This window comes from Sceloporus occidentalis, unplaced genomic scaffold, assembly GCF_023333645.1.
Source record: "Sceloporus occidentalis isolate IW3139 unplaced genomic scaffold, rSceOcc1.0.p SCAF_1, whole genome shotgun sequence".
NCBI lineage: Eukaryota > Metazoa > Chordata > Lepidosauria > Squamata > Phrynosomatidae > Sceloporus > Sceloporus occidentalis.
The window spans coordinates 77,537,233-77,549,815 of NW_028316981.1; positions in this window are offsets into that span (position 1 = coordinate 77,537,233).

Below are 12,583 nucleotides of genomic sequence, written 5' to 3' on the forward strand. Positions count from 1 at the left end.
AATGATACTTTAACCTAATGAGTAACCTAGCAGACTTGAAAGATGTTTCTACATATGGTTGCTGGACTCCACCACATCACCCTGAACACATCCAATACTTGGATGGGAAACCACCTGGGAATACTAGGGATTTCCTTATAGAAAAAAAAGTGGGGGAAGAATCTGCTTCATACCCAAGAGAGCCGTTGCCAGTCAAAATGGATGGTAATGGGCTATATTGACCAATGGTATGACTCAGTATAAGGCAGCTCCCTATGTTCCTATGACCAAATTGTTACATTTATATATATTTCACATTTCCTGTAATAAGCCACACAGAGCAAAAGAAGCTATCACTTTTGAGAGTTTGTTATCAGGTTTTGTTATTTAGAAGTCTGCCTCCTTTCAATAGATCCTCTGTAACTATTCGTAAACAAAATACTACAAAGATATAATAAATCAGCAGTTTCTTTCTCATTGCAGAAAACTGAACTATTTAGTATCACTCCTGATCTTACCACAGATCTAGGCATTCAAAATATGTACCTGTTCCCCCTGGCGTACATTTTTATTCTCCTGTTAAATACAATGCATGTGTAAACATTCTTATTTATTTGTTAATAATTTATAAAACTGTGAGACAGATTTTTATCTAAATAGTCCTTTGTTTGTGGAACAATTTTATTAAAAGGGGGGGGGGCAATAAAGCAGGCTGGCTGTACTACTAGTCTTAAATAATCTCCACAAAAATCACTGCAGTGTATTTGAAAACAATACTTTTTGTAACCCAAATGATTAATGAAATTTTGTTTTAACTCATTGTGAAAAGTGTCAGTATGCATATTTTTCAAATACAGTACTTTGGTGGATGTATTAACTATAAGAATAAGAAGCAGAAAACCTCTTTATATTTTTGAGGGACTGTTGTTAGCCAAAGCATGCATACAGATGCAAATTAATAAGTTACCTATTTTTACATATTCTGCAATTTGTAATTGTATTTATGACTAATTGTATGTAATTAACTGCCCAGGGAACATGGGCCATTGAGCTGTATAGAAATGTATTAAATGAATACATATATACTCATCAGAATCCATTTGAGGTCTTACATCTTTATAAAGTGGACTTACATGTGCAGGAATTAGAATTGTGCAGTTACATATCCAGTATCCAGTAGAGGGCTAATGTTACATTAATACATAGCAGAGAGCCAGTGTGGGGTTTGCATGTTGGACTACAAATCTGGAGACCAGGGTTCAATTCCTTGTTCAGCCATGAAGCTGTAATTGGGTGACCTTGGCCAAGTCACATGTCCTCAGCTTCAGGGGAAGGTAGTGGCAAACCTCTGAACAAATCTTGCCAAGGAAATCCCATGATCAATTTGCCTTAGTGTTTCTATAAGTCAGAAATTACTTGAAGGCAGACAACAACAAAGAGCCAGCAAAGTGCCCAATGTGTATTGGTACACAGTGCACAGCTGTACCAATACACATTACACAGTGATGTGCTTTGTGCAGTGATGTACATTGTGCAGTGGTCTTCATTGTGCACCAAGGTGCATCACACTGTACATTATATACCAATGTGCATTGTATACTGATGTGCATCAGTCCTAATGCACATCATGTGCTCTTGCTGTTGTCTCATTACACGTCTTTGCAATTTAGTAAACAGGTTTCTTAGCATTTCTGCTACTTATCTAGGTAAAGTTACATAACATAACAAGTCATATAGGATTTCAGCAACAATAAGCATTTTAAAAAAGGAAATATGCATCTGTATGTAAGCATGGAATCAAAACACTAATATTTCCTCTTAAAACAGTTTCCACTGAATTTGTTGTTGTTGTTGTTGTTTGCTATCACACGTAGGCTTACCATCTTTAAAATGTAGCTAGATCATCCCTAAAGCATAAAGGCGTGATCGCCAGTCACGCTTTTCTCCTATGATGCAATTTCATTATGCAGAGAAAGGGCAGTTCTGCAAATGCTTTAATGATGGGATGCCTCCATGATGATTTCAAGCGCGACCAGCGATCACACCCTAGTGCTTTAGGGACAATCTAGCCACATTTTAAGGACGGTAAGCCTCTGTGTGATAATCTCCTTTTACTTATGGCAACCCAATGAATGAGAAACCTCCAAGAGCCCTATGGTCATCAGCTATCCTGTTCAGGTCATCCAAACTCAGGATCAGGGTTTCCTTGATTGAATCAATCAACCTGTGCTACAGTCTCCCTCTTTTCCTACTACCTTCTACTTTACCCCAGCATTATAATGTTTTCCAATAAGGCAAGTTCTTTCATGATATGTCCACAGTAAGACAGCCTCAATTTGTTCATCTTTGCTTCTAGTAAGCGCTGAGGCTTGATATGCTCTAATACACATTTGTTTGTCTTTTTAGCAGGCCATGCTAAAATATTGAAATACTAATAGGCAAATTTGAACAATCCAGACTGGAATCCCATTGATGCACTACTTCCAGAGTCACACTGCAGTAGCAAGAGAAGGCAGACAAAATCTGCTGTCCCTGACTGCCTGTTTCTCCAGTACCAAACTCCCTTCACAGCCCCTATTCCTGCAGTCTTTTCCATCCTGCCACCCCCACTTACACCAGCATTATCACTCCAGTAGTCTATCCACAAGACTCCACCCATAAAAATATTCTAGGAAAGTCATTCATTTCTTGGCCTCAGTTCTCCGTTTGTAAAACAATCAAACTGTATAAGCTACTTTCTATCTAACTCTGTGTGTGTGTTTATAGAATATTATTTTACATTTTTAAGTCCCTATCTGATCCAGAAATCATGTTGGAAGTCTCAGTTGTGTGTGTTTGAAGTTCTGGGAAAGGATGCAAGTGAGATGTCAAGCTTCTGACCTTTACACAGACGTTCTCTGCAGCAGAGAAACAGAGGAGAACTGACTATATAGAACGCTGTTCAAACTTTTACTTTTTGGCTCCTGTTTCCTTGGCTCCTTGCCTGCTGTTCCTAACCTTACTTTCATAACCAACAGAAACAACACAGATTTGGGGGGTGGGGGGGGAGGTTAAATTAAATTCTCTAATGGCACTTGCCTTTTAGATCTGAAGTATACACTATAACCAATAATAATAATAATAATAATAATAATAATAATAATAATAATAATAATAGTTTAAACTTTCCCCCCACCTCTTAATCATCATCATTGTTTTGAATGCCGTTGTTAATGGAGCAGACAGGCATTATAACCCAGTTGTTCTCTGTGGTCCTTCTAGGTCTCCACCCCCCTCCATCAAAACCATCTGTTTTGAAGACATGACAAAATGAAGCAGTATGGGAGATCTGAAGACTACCTAGTCCACCGGTTTTTATTTTGTGTCCTTTTGGGGTACTTTGAGGTTCCTCAGAAGCTTATTTGGAATTCTCTGTAGAAAAGATCAGTTATGGCAAAGATGCTTTTGCTGAAAAATAGCCTGACAATCACAGTCATATGTGTCTCTATAGCAGAGATGGGCAGCTGGGAAAGAGATTGGGCAATCCTTCCCCATGTCCCCCTTGCCAAAGAAGCACTCCCAGCATGACTGGAAGTGATGCAGTGTCATTTCTGATTCTGGGAATGAGCCCAGATACAGTTGTATGTCCTGTTTGGGTGGGGGAGAAGGTAGTGGGAGACAAGGGGACTCAAAGTACCATGTTTCTGAAGTGTTTTGCATGTTTCTATCATGTGTTACAGCCAATCTGTTTTTTTAATGGATGATCCAGGGCTTGTGGGGTATCCAGGCAGGCTTGGAGCCCAAAATGACCCCCCAAGGGTCAAATGTGGCACACCAGGGCACACTCTTTTTACTCCTGCACTACAGTTCATTCATAGAACAATACTAGCTGTTTTCTAAGTCAGTTGTTCCCAAGCTTTTATGCTTCAGATACTTTGGCCTTCAGCTCCTAGAATATCTGAATACCAGACAAGCTGACTACCTCATTTGGCACAAAAAGTCCAAAACACCTGGAGGACCAAAAGGTGAGAAGCAGTGTTCATAGTCTCATTCTCCATTCATCCACTTCTGATAGGGTAATGGAACAACCCAAAACCCACCTCCTGTCTTCTGCAAAATGTTGGTATGATGTATTCTCACAGAGGTTCCTATGTTGCCGCATTGACATGGAAAGGCTTCTTTGATTAGAGAGAGTTATGAACTACTGATATAGCAGGAAAAAAGAGGAGAGAGAGGTGGGAAAGAGGGAATGTGGCAGTACTTTTGGGACTAACTATATTTTATTTCAGCATGAGCTTTCGTGGATATAAACCCACTTCTTCATATGCAGTTCAGAGTACATAGCAGAAGCACTATTTTCAAAACTGAGCACAAGTTAATATCCTTGGTTGAGCAGAACATAACACAAACATATATGCTCCAACAGTTCACAGATGAAAACTAGGAAATGTGTGACCAAGTAATCTCAGAGTGTAGTCAAGAGGGCAAAAGTATTAGCGAAGAAACACACACAAGCTGGAGATGATGCAGCAGCTTGCTTTTTGCCTGACACTACAGGAAAGGGCAAGATACTGAGTCCTCCTCTTCTCTCCACCCTGCTGAGTTAATGGAGGGTAAATTACTTTTGTACTTTGAACTCAGTTTGCAGGAGTTGAGAACAAAGGGGGAAGTGGAAGTAGAGAAAGTGGGGCATTTTAAAAGCAGCTGGAAAAAATGGGAAGTCAGAGGATTAATCTGGGCGGTCCTAGTGAAATCAGGATAGTTGGAGGGCATGCACATGTGTCTGAAGCATAAGTCTGCACTTGCCATGAATAGTAACCCACTAGAGGCACGCTAAGCCTCAGGTTTTTGCTGCCTGTCAAAAACTACTAAAAATGAGCATTTCCCCTTAACTTTTTTTTTCTAATTTCAGTCCTGCAAATATGATTGCTGATGAAATATGTTAGTCAGAATGGCCACAAGCTATGGAGGCCTCTTCTAGGAGAAAGGAGGTTTTGTTTGTAAAAACCCATCCTGATAATTTAGGCAAGTGAATCATCCCCACACCCCAAAGACAGGACTGAACAGGAAAGGACAGTTGGAGAATAAAATTCTTTTCTGCAGGAGTATTATTTGTCCCCAGCCAAGATGAAGTTGTCACTGGACAGAGGCCTGTTCCATCAAAAAATAAATATAGAGAACCACTCTGTCTAGCAGTTTGTTTCCTGAGGTAGCTGCTTTTGATGCCTCAGAGCCCATACAAATGGGACATGGCAATTTAGGATGGGTCTACACTGGCCAGAATACTCCAGGCTACTCCTGGATATTCTAGCTCCAGAGCTGGCCCAGATTCCTCTGCACTCTGGAGGAACACCAGATAGCTGTCTACACACATGTCCCACTGTGCCGCCCTTCACCTCAGAGGGATTGACTCACGCCACGTGGCAGCCTTGGGCAATGTAGTGGGACGCATCTGTAAACAGCTGCCTGGCATCACTACAGATGTTCCAGAATGTCCTGGAAAATTCAGAACAAAGGGTAAGTCTTTTTTAATCTAGTTTAAGGGACAGATGGCCTGAATTTGGTGCAGAACTGGCCTCACATCATAGAGTTCACCCTCAAATTGAGGCTTTGGGCCTGCATTGTTAACAGCAATAGCAATAGCAGCTTCATTTATATATTGCTTAATACCACCTAAGCAGTCTCTAAGCAGTTTACAACTGTAAGCTAATTGCCCCCAACAAGCTGGGTACTCATTTTAGTGACCTCAGAAGGATGCAAGCCTGAGTCGAGCTTGAGCCCTCGCTGGTATCGAACTCACCACCTTATGATTTGTGAGTGAGTGGCTGCAGTACAGGCATTTAACCACTGAACCCCATTGTGAAGACAGGGTGCCTGAGGACAGGGATAGGGGAAAAACATGTTCCATTTGGCCTGTGTAGATGTGCCCTTTGACTAGTGCTGACATGTCAAATTAAAACAAGACCTCAGGCAATATATTCTTTTTACATTTATCTAGCTCTACTAAAGAAATAAATGCATTAGGGAGAGAAAGAGAGGGAGGGGGAAAAGCCTATACAGACCAGCACTTTGTGCCGGCCTGTGGGCGGAGTCAGGGCACAGTGTCCGCATGTTGTGTGCCCTAACCCCACCCCTAGAACACCATTTCGATGTTCGCGCGCACCATCATGGCACCCCTCCAGTGCTGCATCTGCATGATGCAGCACCGAAGGAGCAACATAAAGCCATGCCGCCGTGGCTATGGTGCCCCTTGGAGGGCGCAAATAGGAGCCACTTTCTGCTGCTCTTTTTATGTGCTCTCCGGAGGCCAGATCAGGGCCACAGCATGAGATTGCCACGGCCCCGATCTGGCTGAAGAAGGGGCGGCTGCATGCAGTCCATCTGTACAGCCCCAAAGAGAGAGAAAAAGAAGCAAAGGAAGAAGGAAGGAAGGAAGGAGAGAAGAATGTGATCAAGGCAATGAATATCACACATTCAGAATCTCTGAGACAACCTACTTCCAGAGTGCAGTCTTCTTTTGCATCTCCACCAGTTAAAACTTGGAGCACCCCATGAGGCAGCCAAGGTTATAATTTTCCCAAGCAGAAGCCAAGACAGAAACTATGGTCAATTACTATCTACAAAGAAGTGGACTTAACAACAAAACTTGTACAGGTCTTTTAAGCTGTGCAGCCTGAGGAGCTGTGAGCACTTCGTCTTTGTGGTGATTCTAAAAATAACTAGTTTGTCCTCTTTGGAGAAAAAAGAAAAGATTTTTTTAAAAAAAATACAGTGCCTTGTTCACCAGAAGTGCTTAGAAATTGGACTTATCCAAAGCATATTTGCCTTGCCTTCAGGCTGAAGGACACAGATCACTGAAGCAGTTGTTCTGGGATGATACCAGCAAGTTCCTAGTTGTGGTATTCTAAAGAGTAAGCATTTTATATTGAAGAGGAAGATGCTCCTTCCCTCTGCAAATCAAAACCTTTTAAATGAATTCTGGTCTTTTCTTTTCTTCCTTTGCCATCAGCCGTTTGACACTTTAGAGGTCACATTTTCAAGAACTATTTGTTGGCAGTTTTGTAGGGCAGAAATGTTTAGACTTTAAAACGAGAGCTGAAGCTCTTGTGTAAACAGTTGCCCTCACCAGAAGGGAATGAAAGTAAGAGGCTGCAAGAAGCACTCTGCAATGCTCTGCCTCTATGTATTGAGCTAAGTCTATGAAAGCTCATTCTGCCCACTTCTTTCTTTCAGTTAGTCTCAAAGGTACTACAAGATCTCTCTACGTACAGCTCCTCCTCCTCCAATCTCACATGCTCAGCACAGTTGCCCTTTCACACTACACAATTATTGTGCTATGATTCCATTTTAACTGCCATGATTGCATCCTATGAATTCATAGATTTTGAAGTTTTGAGAGGCACATTAGATCTAGCTGAGAATTCTAAATATCTGCCCCAGCTACAAATGCCAGCATACCACAGGATGATGCCACAGCAGTTAAAGTGAAATCATAGCACTATGATTATTGCATGATTACTGTGGTATGATTGTGTAGTATTATTGTATATAGGCATGTTTATTGTATGTATGATTATGTAGTGTTCAATTCAAAGACATAGCTGAGTTAGTATGGCCCAAATATTCTAAAGACACTAGATCCTTTCTGATCTTGGAAGCTAAGCAGGGTTAGCCCCAGTTAATACTTGGATGGGAAACCACCAGAGAATGCCAGGTGCTGTATGCTATATTTCAGAAGAAAGAACTGGGAAAACCACCTCTAAAGTATCCCTTGCCTAAGAAAACCCTGTGAAATTCATGGGGTCACCTTAGGTCATTAGACAAATTAAAAGCACACACACAGAGAGTTGGGACTATCTTGACAGCTAGAACCTTTAGCCAGCAGGACCGCTGGCCATATTCACTGGGGAAATGTGGGAACAATAGTCTAAAAAAGTAACTCTCCCTATCTCAGTACATGACAACAGCATATTGGCTATGCAATCCAATCCATTCCCCTCTCACCTCATCTGTTAGCATCTATTAGCCTTGTCTCTCCTATGCATATGATGACATACGTTTGCAGTCAAAAGGCAGGAAGGAGGCCCAAAGAAACTCATCTGCTGGTGAATGCCAAGATGCTCACCATACTCCAGCCATTGCTACTTCTAACTATGTATGTGTGGTCTGGTTTGTTTTGCAGGATCACAGCCTGAGCACGTTATGGAGCAGAAGAAGCAATTACTGCAGTGCAGCCAGAGTTCCACTGCAACTCCCCAGAGGGGAGGGGGTGAGTACCGTCTCAGTGACTACTGCATTTTGCCTTGCATGTGGTTCTCCAAAGCAGAATAACAAGAGAGGGTGCAGCAAGAGTCTTGGGAAAGCATTAGGTGGCTACATTCTCTTTCATTCACTTGTTAACTGACATCTACAGAGAAATCTAGCCAACAGGATTGTCTGTACCAGCTGGTGACTATTGTTCTTTACTGTCCCTGTGAGTCTTTTCCAGGCAGTCAGAGAATCCTAGAATTAGAGCTAGAAGAGAGCACAAGTTTGGACTAGGGTTTCTTTGGACTTATAAGTCAACTTTGAGGCCCTAGACAAAACCAGCAATGACACCTGAGAACAGCATGCATCCAAGCAGCTTCTATCTGGGTCTGTCAACATCCTTGATTTAGTGTATTGCTATGCAAGCTGTTTGGTGACCATGTTCAGTCTGGAACTGGAGCAATGGAAAAACAGTACTGTACTTGCTGTTCTGCTGTTTGATGAGCAGCTTTCAGACACAAGGGAGCCCTACTGGAAGAATAAAGTTAATGATTCTGTTCATTTCTTTCAGGATTTCGATCCATCATAGGCCTAAATATCTTGAAGGCACCAAATCTTGTCTAATCCTGGAAGCTAAGCAGGGTCAGCCTTGGTTAGTACTTGGTAGGGAGACTGCCAATGAATAACAAGTGTGGACCGCCTCCCCCCATATAATCCGCCCTGCACACTCAGGTCAGCCAGGAAGAATTTGCTGAGGCCAACTGTGAGATATGCGTCGACCTCGCAAAGGGCCTTTTCCATCTCGGTCCCACAAATTTGGAACACCCTTCCCGATGAGCTCCGCTCCATCACCTCCCTGGATCTCTTTAAAAAGAGACTCGAGACCTTCTTTTTCCGTCAAGCTTTCCCCCATGTGCCTTGATATGTGTGGTTTCCCCCCTGATATGTATCTTGTACCATTGATTATCAACTCAGCTGGCTTTGATATGGTTTTTATGGTTTTAAATTGCAATTGAATTTTTATTGTCAAGTTTTAATGTTATGTATATATCGTGTTGTTATTTTTGATTATTGTATTTTGTATTCTTTGTTGTGCACCACTTTGATCAGTTTTGGAAAAGCGGTATATAAATAATAATAATAATAATAATTGTTGTTGTTGTTGTTATTGTTATTGTTATTATTGCAGAGGAAGGACATGGCAAAACAACCTGAGTATTGTTTTTTGTGGGGTTTCAGGGCTATATGACCATGTTCTAGAAGAGGTTATTCCTGACATTTCATCAGCATCTGTGGCTGGCATCTTCAGAGAATGCATTTCGTTCAAGTTAAAACCAAAAATCAGAACAGATTCACTGCCCCATTGATATGGAAGCCCCAAACTGCCTAAACTATGAACGCTGGACAGCCTACATAGATTTTTTGGGGGGATGCTCCCCAACTCTCCTTGCAGTATGAGGCAGAAATGCATCATTATCCAGGCAAGCAACACTTGGTCCAAACACTTTTTCACAGTCAAACCCTCCACATCCCATGCAGTAAGACCTGTTGTACACAATGCAGCAAGAACATATGGTGTGAGAGCTGGATGGTATTGTGATGTCTTCCAAGGAACAAAAATAACACATCTTCCTTGCTTGTGAGACCTCACCCATCCCCCTCCCCCCCGGCAAGGCATACTTTTGCTGCTTTCATTGGGCAAAGACATCCTTTCAGTAGAGCGTGTATATCCTCTTAGTGTAGAATAAATACTGTATCTGCCTATAGTGTTACTCTATATCTGCCCACAGCCAGGGGTGTCATTAGGGGTGTGTGGATGGTTCAGGCCACACCAGATGATACTTTAAGGGGGGTGACACCAATGCTCCCCAAACATCTGCCTTTTGGCAGAAACAGGATGTGGTGTTCCCTTGCATCCCTTTAAAATGAAGAATTTGTGTTAATAGGGTAAGACTCAGTGGGAGAAGGAAGAAGAGGCACCAGTTTAAAAAAATAATTTTAAATTTTAAAAATTGAAAAAAATAAAAAATAATTATTTTTAAATTTTCTTTAAAAACATAACGTCTTACCAAATTTTCACTTCAGACACATTAAACTATGAACATGTAAATACATTTAGGCTGCTCATATGATATTGTAATTTAAAGGTATAATTTTAATTTTGTTAGTTGATTATGTCGCAACTATTACCATTACATTCAGTGATAAATGGGAATTACAATTTATGAGTAAGATTAGTACAAAAAACATTAGTAAGGATTCTGTATGGTGTGGGATGGAGGAGGTCAATGGGAGGATGGCACCATGAGTTACCACACTGAGTGATGCCAACCCTAATGGCAGCACTACCTACAGAATTATACATACCCCTTACTGAACAGCAACATTGTGCAACAAAAGTACAGAAATGGACAGTGTATATGGCTTGAAAACTGTAGTACAACAGCAATGCACAGTACGTATTTGGGACTATATTGTGCATCCACCTGCACAACTGTTCCGCCTGCAGAACTCTGCTCCCACCACTGTCACCTGAATGCAGCCATTGTGCATTGTCCACAAAAACCACTCTTCATGTGTAGAACAACTCATATCCACATGTGTCACTATCAGGATGATTACCGATGTGTTCATTTCTCACTGCTGGGCCTACAGGTCTGTAGCTTACAGCATGAATAAGGGCTGTTTTACTGCCCAGAAAGTTTCTTGCAGGGATGGATTTTTCTGTGACTAGCAGCACAAGACTAGTTATACTGTGAACATTTTAATTTGCTGCAGAGCTGCAAATCTGTTATTCAAATAAGTGCATTTCTCTGACAGACATCCATTTGTGATGTAAGCAGGCCACAGCTATCCTGAAAATCCCTGGGTGCTACTGAAGCAGGATTATTAACAGAATCCCCATGTTTAAAATAGTACCCTGTGATTACATGCAGGCCCTGATTTCAGAGGAGAGTAATTGTGTAATTTAGTAATTGGCTCACATAAGCACCTCCAAGTACAATTTTGTCTCTGTCCATTGACTGTAGAATTTACAGCCCCTCAGGTGATCTCTGCTACATACAGTGTCTTTTTTCATACTTTGCAATATATAGCAAATGGTGGTACACCTTCAGGAAACATATTCACAGGTAGTCGTGCTCGCCATACAGCAAAATAAAACAAAACCCCAAATCCATGAAAGCATGATACCTTTACAGGGCAGCCAAAATGCACAAAATACATCATACAAGCTTTTGAAGCTCCACTGACTTCTTCATCAGGCAAAAGATGTTAAAAATCATACAGGAGGAAGAAAGAATGTGGCAGTTGGAGTCACAGGCCTACATTTTGTATAGATGCTGTCTCTGCTGTGTTCGGATCTCTCCAAACCAACTGAACTACAGCATAGACAACATCTATACAAAAGCTAGACCAGTGATTTCAACATCATCACCTTTTTCTTCCTCTCCCTGTATGATTTTTAACATCTTTTGCCGATGAAGAAGTTGGTGGAGTTTTGAAAGCTTGCATTGTGTTTTTTGTGGATTTTTGGCTGTCCAATAGAAATATCACTCTTTTGTGGATTTTGGATTTCCTTTTATTCTGGTACACCTTGTGGGCTTCCTATAATAATCAACTATGGCCCCACTTCCAATGTTTCTTTTCCTTGTAATGGTAACTAGAAAGCCATTGCTGGGTCTCGGTCCTATAAGCATGCATAGTACACCAAGCTTAGGCGTCAGCCAATATCACTGTGGTGATTCATTCAGAATGTGCACAATAATAACATGAAATTGAAATATGTGCATCTATATTAAAAGGATTGGGAGCAATTCTGCAAAGGAAGGAAGAAGAACACAAGCAAATAAGAAGGTTTGAAAACAATAAGAATCTAAAGCATCTGTAAGCTTCACACATACATAAAAAGAGAGGACTCCCATAAGGTCATATTTGAAAAGACCTGCAAACATCATATCTGTGTACCGTTAGGTAGATAACAAAAGGTTTTTATCAAGTGTGTCATATAAGAATTCTTCCCAGTTCTATTTGGAGAAGCCATGGGTTCCAGTCCAGCCCCACCATAAAAGTGGGTGACGTAGCTGCTTTGGGGAAAGAATGATGGTGTGGAGGATACAAAGGTAGCAGTCCTATGGCTCTTCCCCTTTGCTGGAAGACAAAGCTGTAGATTATACATGGCTTACACAGTAAATAAATATGTGGTAAATATATAAATAATAATCAGGTAAGGTGGAGAATGTTGGATGAGGGAGCACCATCTTGTCCTTTGCCTCAGGCAGCCAAGACCTGCAAGGACTGAATCTGAGACTTTTTGTGTGGAAGGAATGCAATGCACTCTGCAATGAACTATGGCCCTTTGAGATATGCTGTGAATCCC